Source organism: Balaenoptera borealis (assembly GCF_965194805.1).
Source record: "Balaenoptera borealis genome assembly, chromosome: 17".
In the NCBI taxonomy this organism is placed as follows: domain Eukaryota; kingdom Metazoa; phylum Chordata; class Mammalia; order Artiodactyla; family Balaenopteridae; genus Balaenoptera; species Balaenoptera borealis.
Window position 1 is genome coordinate 10,005,442 of NC_138876.1, and position 7,516 is coordinate 10,012,957.

Sequence of the window (7,516 nt, forward strand, 5' to 3'; positions counted from 1 at the left end):
TTAGATACAGTTTACTGGCAAACAAAATTCTTTCTACCCCATCTCACCCTCTCCTCTCTCTCCCAACCTTCTATCCTGTGCAGTAGGGGCTCATAAAGATTTCATCAATGATCGGAAACAAGGAAGCTCCTTTTCTTACACATGTAAGAAATGGTGTGAAATTTCTTCTGACCTCACTTCACAACGTATAGGTCAAAAAAGGATCACAAAGGGAATATGAACAAATCGCAAAGGAGGAATTATTTAAAGACAGATTATTTCATTACCTGTTGGGTGTGCCTTGAAAATAAAGGTGCAGGACAGGGATGTTTTAAGTTGAGGAAGATTCCTGAAGACCTCATCGTATCACTTCAGAGGTTAGGTTGTGCTGCAGTGACAAACAACCCCAAAATTTCAGAACCACAGACGTTTATTTCTTGCTCTTGCCACTTGACTGTTGTGGGTTGGTGGGTCTGCGTTCACCATACTGCTTCAGGGACCCAGGATAATGGAACAGCCACCATCTGGAACTTTGACAGTTCAAAAAAAAAGCTCAAAGGGGTCTCAAGCTTGCAATTTAATGCTTCAGCCCCAAATGCCAGCATCCACTTGCCCTCACAACTCATTGGTTGGTGCTAATCCCATGGCTCCATCCAACCCCAAGGGGGCCAGGAAGCTTAACACTGCCACATGCCTGGGAATATCTGGCAAACCCAAGTAAGGTGAGACTTTGTTATTTCCTCATATGATGCTCTTTCAACATCACATGATTCAAAGTCAAACTGGCCGTGTGTATAAGCCTATTAATTGGCTAAAGTTTTAATCAGCAGATTAAGTTTTAATCTGTAGTTTTAAGTTTTAATCAGTAGTCTTCCTCCTTCATTCTGTCTCTGCTTCCAGTAGAATGAGTTTATCCTCCAGGAAGCTCCTCGGGCAGTACCCACCCCCTCCCACCCCTGTCAGCCTGACCTGCCCAAACACGTCAGAATTCCCACCAGTGGACGCTGCTTAGGCTTAAGCTAGGATTCCCTTTATCTTAGTTCTTAGTAATTTGTATTGTTCCACTTGATAATAGTAATACAAATACATGCTTTTTTTTCTGAAGTACTATATAAATTGCATCATGCCCAGACAGGAAAAAGCCACATAAAAACAACATTCCAGAAGATGCTTCTATGATTTTCCACACCTGAACACCGGAATCTTGACTGAAAATTTCAGAGAAGGTCTATCCAGTCTGTAACTTGGAGGGGATCTGTAACTTAAGATGTTATTATTAACCCAGATAGTAGTTGGGTGCTCAGAGATTTATGTAAAATGAATTCAAATCCCCTCTCTAAGGTCTGTGGAGGCCCAGAGCCCTTTTTGTTATTTCTCTGCCTTCCCAGAACTTTCTCTCTTGAGCCCCTCTAGTCAGTGCCTATATCTGCATTTGCTGTCACTGTATCAACCCATGTCACTCAGATTCAAGCCCTTGTCCGGTCTCCATAAGATACCTACTCCCAGCAGACGCTTGTGAGTTTATTTAAATTATGTTAAATATCATTAACTTTTTTAAATTAATTTTTATTGGAGTATAGTTGATTTACAATGTTGTGTTAGTTTCTGCTATGCAGCAAAATGAATCCATTATACATATACATATATCCACTCTTTTTTAGATTCTACTCCCATATAGGTCATTACAGAGTATTGGGTAGAGTTAAATGTCATTAACTTTTAAATAAGTTTGATATTAACTTCAATAATAAATAAAGATTATTTAAACCCACTGAATATTTGTGAGTCACAGGATAAGACAGGATCAGAATACACTGTTATTAGTCTTCCTGGGCTGCCATAGCAAAATGCCACAGACTGTATGGCTCAAACAACAGAAATGTATTACTCACAGTTTTGTTGGCTGGTTAAGTCCAAGGTCAGGGCGCCAGCATGGTCAGTTTCTGGTGAGAGCTCTCTTCCTGGCTTGCAGGCAACCACCTCCTTGCTGTGTCCTCATATGGCCTTTCCTCTGTGCACACATCAGGGGAAAACATGGGTTAATACAGACAGACAACCCACCTTCCCTGAAGCCCTGGTTATCATCCCACTTTGCCACAAGGTGGCAGTATTGGAGACCATTGGTGCTTCCTTTCGGCCCTTAAAGCAATAGTGGGAAAACAATGCAACATTGAAACACAGCTAGTACGTGATAACCAGCTTCCAGAGCGCAAACATAATAAATATCTTCTCATAAAGCAGAACCTGCCAGGAGTACTTGATGTGCTTTATAGCCGGGTATTACATGATAAAGCGACTGAGCCACTCGCTAGTTCCAGAGCAGCGCTCTCGAGAAGGAGGGAAGAAACGATTTGATTCATGTAGAAAAGGAGAAGCAATGGTAGGAGTAAAGAAGAAACTGTATGGGATGTAAACATTAAAATAAAAGATCTGACATTAAAATTGTGGCCAATAAAAAGGAATGAGAGTCAGAAATCTAATCCCATTAGACACAGAGAATAGACTGGTGGTTGCCAATGGGGAGGGGGGTGGGAGAGGGTTGGATTGGGAGTTTGGGATGAACAGATGTAAATTAGTATATATGGAATGTATAAACAACGAGGTCCTATGGTATAGCACAGGGAATTATATTCAATATCTTGTGATAAACCGTAATGGAAAAGAATATGAAAAAGAATGTATATGTACGTATAACTGAGTCACTTGGCTGTACAGCAGTAATTAACACAACATTGTAATTCAACTATACTTCAATTTTAAAAAAAATTGTTTTTAAAGACATCTAATCCCATTACGTTTGGGAATCAACCTGTAATAAAGCCCAGCATAAAACTACCTCTTTAGTATATGGAGTCAGATATGTTGCAGATTGTATCATTTGTGAATTAAGCCAACAAGTATTTACTGAGTTTCTTCCGTGCACCAGGCGCAGGGTTGGAAACATCATGGGATAAGGTAAAAGAACAGCAGGATTGTCCACAGCACCAAGGAAGCATCCAGGGAGGACCAGGAAGGCTTCTCCAGGGAGGTGACATTTTAGTTGAGCCCAGGGAGGTTGGCCTGTCCTGATGAGTGGAAGGTGGTGGGTCACAGGAAAGGGGCCTTGGAGAGGTGTGAGAGAGGCAGGAAAATAATCCAGATGGAAAGAGCAAACGCCCAGGGTTGTGAACACTGTATTTGAATAACAACATCCTATGCAGAAGACAGGAGAGAAGCTGACAAGGAAAGTGGCCAGAAAACCAAGCAGAGTTGCATTTGCCAAGCGAGTCTGAACGTTGTGGCCGGTGATAGAAATCACCAAGGTCTTTCAGATCCAGCTGGTGCTCTTTAGAGAGGTCCCTCTAAACACTGCAGAGGATTGACTGGGGTAGACAGAGAGTTGGAGAGGCCAGTCAGGGGGTGTTTGTCCTGGCCCAAGTGACCCACAGTGACCTTGACAGTGAGGACGGAAAGAAGGTACAGATTCAAGGATATTCAGGAGGCCAGTAGAATGCAAAAGAGAGCAGATGCCAGAGAAGGTCTGTTTTCTAGCTTGGGAAGGTGAGGAAGAAGAAGGCAGAGGTTGTGGTTTATTACAGTGAAAGAGTCCAGGAGAGCTCCAGGCATGACATCTCCGTAGTTCTCTCCCTGTGGACTCCTGCAAACTCCTGCACTGACTTTCCCAGTAATGATGTGGCAACACTCACGGAGTATTTGGAACCAGGGGAGCTCCCCTGAGGAGCTTGAGGGTTAGTCACCTAGACATGGTTGACAGCCCATGTCGCTGCCCTGAGTCTCCTTCTCTTGGCCGATTCTGACCGGTATCCTTTCACTGTAATAAACCACAACCGTGAGTATACCAGCTTTTCTGAGTTCTGTGAGTCCTTCTAACAAATCACTGGAATCACTGGACCTGGGGGTGGTCTTGGGACCTCCCCAACTGCACAAGTAGAGAACACAACACTAATCACAAACTGGAGACCCAGTCAGAATGAGGATAATCATGAAAGTGACCCGGCACTGTACCAAGAGCTTAATAGGCGTTATCTTTTATAATCCTCAAAATAATCCATCAAGTAGGAATAATTACTTCCATGTTATAGATGATACTGAGTCTCATATGTGTGTCCTAATGGATAAATCAAGCACCTTGCTGTTAGGAGTCTAACCAGATCTGACTTCAAACAGATGTTCCCAACATTAGGCATATAATGAAGTAGAAGGATAAATATTTTTAATATTTAAAAAATCATTAATATTTTAATAAGATTTTGTTTTGTTTTGTTTTCTGGTCCCAAACTTCCTTGTACCTTGTGGTTCTTTCCCTGCATTTAAGCAGCAGGTAAACATTCAGTGTTTAGGGGCTCAGGGAAGAGATGACCAAGGAGAATGCAGACAGAACAAAAGAAGCAATTTTGAGTGTTCAGGTTTTAAAGCCCAAACCCCAGCAAAAGCATCAGAAGAATTCATGGTAAGGGCAGATTATGCTTTGGTTTCACTGACACCTCATGAAGCTCGCCTGGGCTGGGGTAGGGACAGAGTTGGGGTGCAGGGACCTTGGGTCCTGCCACCACCCCTGCCAAGCTCAGGGTGGGGGGTGTGATTAAGCCCCCAGGAGTTTAGAGAACCGAAGAGCAGGTGGCGCCTGGGGAGCCCAAGCTGGGATGGTGTGGGAGCAGAAGAGACGTCTGCATATGCCCGTGAGGCAGAGCACCGGGTCCCCGAAGCCTCGGTGGGGCAGCTCTCTGCTGTAGCTGTTCCCATTTCACAGAGAGCCAGAGGGCAAAAGGAGACTCGCAGTCAGGGAGGAGAGGGGACAATGGAGTAAGGCCCGAAGGCCAGACAGGGACGTCACGTGCAGGGGTGGCAGTGCTGAGCTCCACTGATCCCTCCGCGCAGTTCCCGGGAAGTCAGCAGCCCTCCAGAGCCTAGACGCATCACCCAAGATGCCCAAATGGATGGAGATGACGTTTCCAACGCCTGAACCTAACAGAGGCTTGAAATCCTAAGCAGATTCCGTTGTAGAGAAGCAAAGAAAGCTACGTTTCTGGCCCATCTGAGGTTTGAACCTAGATTCTTGCCTGCCGCCTGGGGGTCTCCATGCTTGAGGAGTGGGTGGTCCGCCCTGAGGTTTCAGCACAAACCGGTAATAAGCACTACACCGCGTGAAACTCTTTCTCGGCTGCTCTGTGAAAGCAGATGGTTTCTTTGTGGGTGATACCCCGTTGGTAACACTCTTTATTTAGTCTTCCAGGTCCCGGAGAGCATTCCTTTCTGCTTCCTCAGAAGAGGTCTGTGGTGACTTCTCTGGTGGGACACCTAGGACAAGGCCTGCCCAGCCCCGTCCGTGATGGCAGTGTTCAAAGTTAGGAAAGATGGAGAGGGCTTCCCTGTCGAGGACTCTGGGGGTTTCAGAAGAGCCCTGGACTGGGGGTCAGGAGGCCTGGGGCTCCCACCCGAGCTCTGCCATAATCAGCCACGACCTTGGGCAAGCAGGTCAATCTCTCTTCGCCTCAGCGTCCTGTCTTAAAATAGAGGCAGTTATTTCTTCACTGCTTAGTCACAGAGTGAAGTGAGGCAATGAGGTCAGGAACTGAAACGTTGGTCTAAGGACCAGAGAGCAGCTTGACATGGTCTCATCGTCCTTGCCCATCTTTCTTCTCAACTTCTTCTATCAGAGGTGTCAGGGCTGCATCTTCCTTTTTGGAATATGCAATAACCTCAGCTGTGGGAGAATGTAACAAGACAGTCCCTGCCCTAAAGGAGCCCTCCACCTTACAACTTCCCTGCTAGACTCAGAGCAAGTTCCAAACTCTTCCAGGGTCTACACCATGTGCCACAGAGCCTGACCCTGTGGTCTCTCTCCAACCTCATCCCCTGGGATGTCACTTTGCTCATTCAGCTCCCCTACAGTGGCGTCCACACCGCCCTCAAACGTTCACGTCTGTTCCAGCCTCATTCTTGCTGTTCCCTCTGCCCCAAACGATCTTCCCTCAGATCTTCCCACACTCCCTCACTCACTTTTAACATCAGTGCCAAAAGTTTCCTCCATTCCCTTCCCTCGGTTGGCAAACAATAGCGCATCTTCCAGCTCTCAGATTGAACACTGATCATATTCGTACTGGACCATCCTGTCTCCCCTCCCCCCCAGCACACACACTCCACCCCACCCACCTCCCGTATTAGAAACCCAGTCTTTCCAATTGAACCCCTTCAGGCAGCAGAAGGACCTTGAATTTTAGGAAACAACGTTCAGATCTTCTCTCCACCCCACTGTCCGCCAAGTCTCTCTTTACCTTAGTCCTCCCTCTAATTGTTCCCAGCTCACAGCTTTCCCTGGGGACTTAAATACATTTAAGGGGGAGGTTTAAAAGAGCAACAGCAACTAGTAGGCTGCCAGGTGACTCAGAAAAGACTCGGGCATCCCTAGTTCCCATCCCAGCCCTATAACCAGCTCTGTAAGTCACATTCATTCACTGGGCTACCAACCTCTCAGTCATAGAAACAGAGGGCTTCAACTGTAAGATCCCTAAAGACTCCTCCAGTTCTGGCAATTCCTTTACAATCTGAACACAACCAACCATCCGGCTTCTTCAGATACAATATTTCCTTGTCCCTCCATGCCACTCAGGATTCATCAAATCTGAAGTCAGTTGTACTTTTTATACAATCAAGACCTAGAAAAGAAGATGGACAAGTTATTGAGGAGGGGAAAACCTGCCCTAATTTACTCAATCATGTCTGCCTGATACGACTTTTCCAACCTTGTGACCAAAGGCTGTTTCTCTAGACCAGCAATTTTCTTCGTCTCCAGGTTCAACGAAACAAAAGAATTTTCCTTAGGCTAACTAAATTATGGAAGGATTTGGATTCCAGGCAGATCTTCTGCACACACATGGCTCCATTTGAAAGACTTGCCTATTGTTTTTGGAAGCCCTAAGAAAACGAAGCATATGTTCAACTTTTTTTTAATAGTCTCGTGAATATGAGTCAGTTTATAGTGTGTTTTGAACGAAGTTCTACATTCCTGTGGGCTTATAGGAATTGAAATTGGTTAAAACCTACCTCCAGAGGAGCTGAGTAACTCAAAAACCTCTGATGCTGACTTCTAAAAGCCACAACCAGAGTCTCATGGTCCTGAGGTGGTTCCACCCTGACTTACCACGGGGACCTTCCCAAAATCAGTGCTGAACTCTTCACGCACTCTGTATCAGTTAGTGCTGGAACAGCTGGGAATGGAATAGCTGGGGCTCCTCACACATCGCTCTCTCTGTGTGGTCTACCTGCCCTAACGTACGGCTCCCCAACTCCAGGTCATGGGCTCCCAAAGTGCATGTCCCAAGAGATAGTGCCAGGCAGAAGCTATATTGCCTTTTAGGACCCAGCCTCGGACGCCATGCGGAGGCAGTTCTGCCACGATCTTACGAATGAAAAACGTTGCCTGCCCTATCAGCAAACAAAGCATGCTGCAGCCATCAAGCCATCGGCCGCCGTAGCCACCACTGACAGTGAACAGGGGAAAACTCAGAATGGAAACAAAAGGGCTGCCCACCGCCAA

At 45.9% G+C, this 7,516-nt stretch overlaps 2 long non-coding RNA genes across 2 annotated transcripts in view; one reads left to right on the plus strand and one right to left on the minus strand.

Annotated features, from left to right (window-relative positions):
- Positions 1-7,514, minus strand: part of LOC309614588 — a 38,661-nt gene extending 31,147 nt beyond the window's left edge. Inside the window, exons 1-2 of the long non-coding RNA XR_014236304.1 lie at positions 6,448-7,514; positions 1,872-1,990 (exon numbers count right to left, since the gene is read on the minus strand). This is a non-coding gene — a long non-coding RNA (uncharacterized lncRNA). The remainder of the gene's footprint in view (positions 1-1,871; positions 1,991-6,447) is intronic.
- LOC309614585 overlaps positions 1-7,516 on the plus strand; it is a 174,057-nt gene that overhangs the window by 32,369 nt on the left and 134,172 nt on the right. The gene's annotated exons all lie outside the window — the stretch shown is intronic.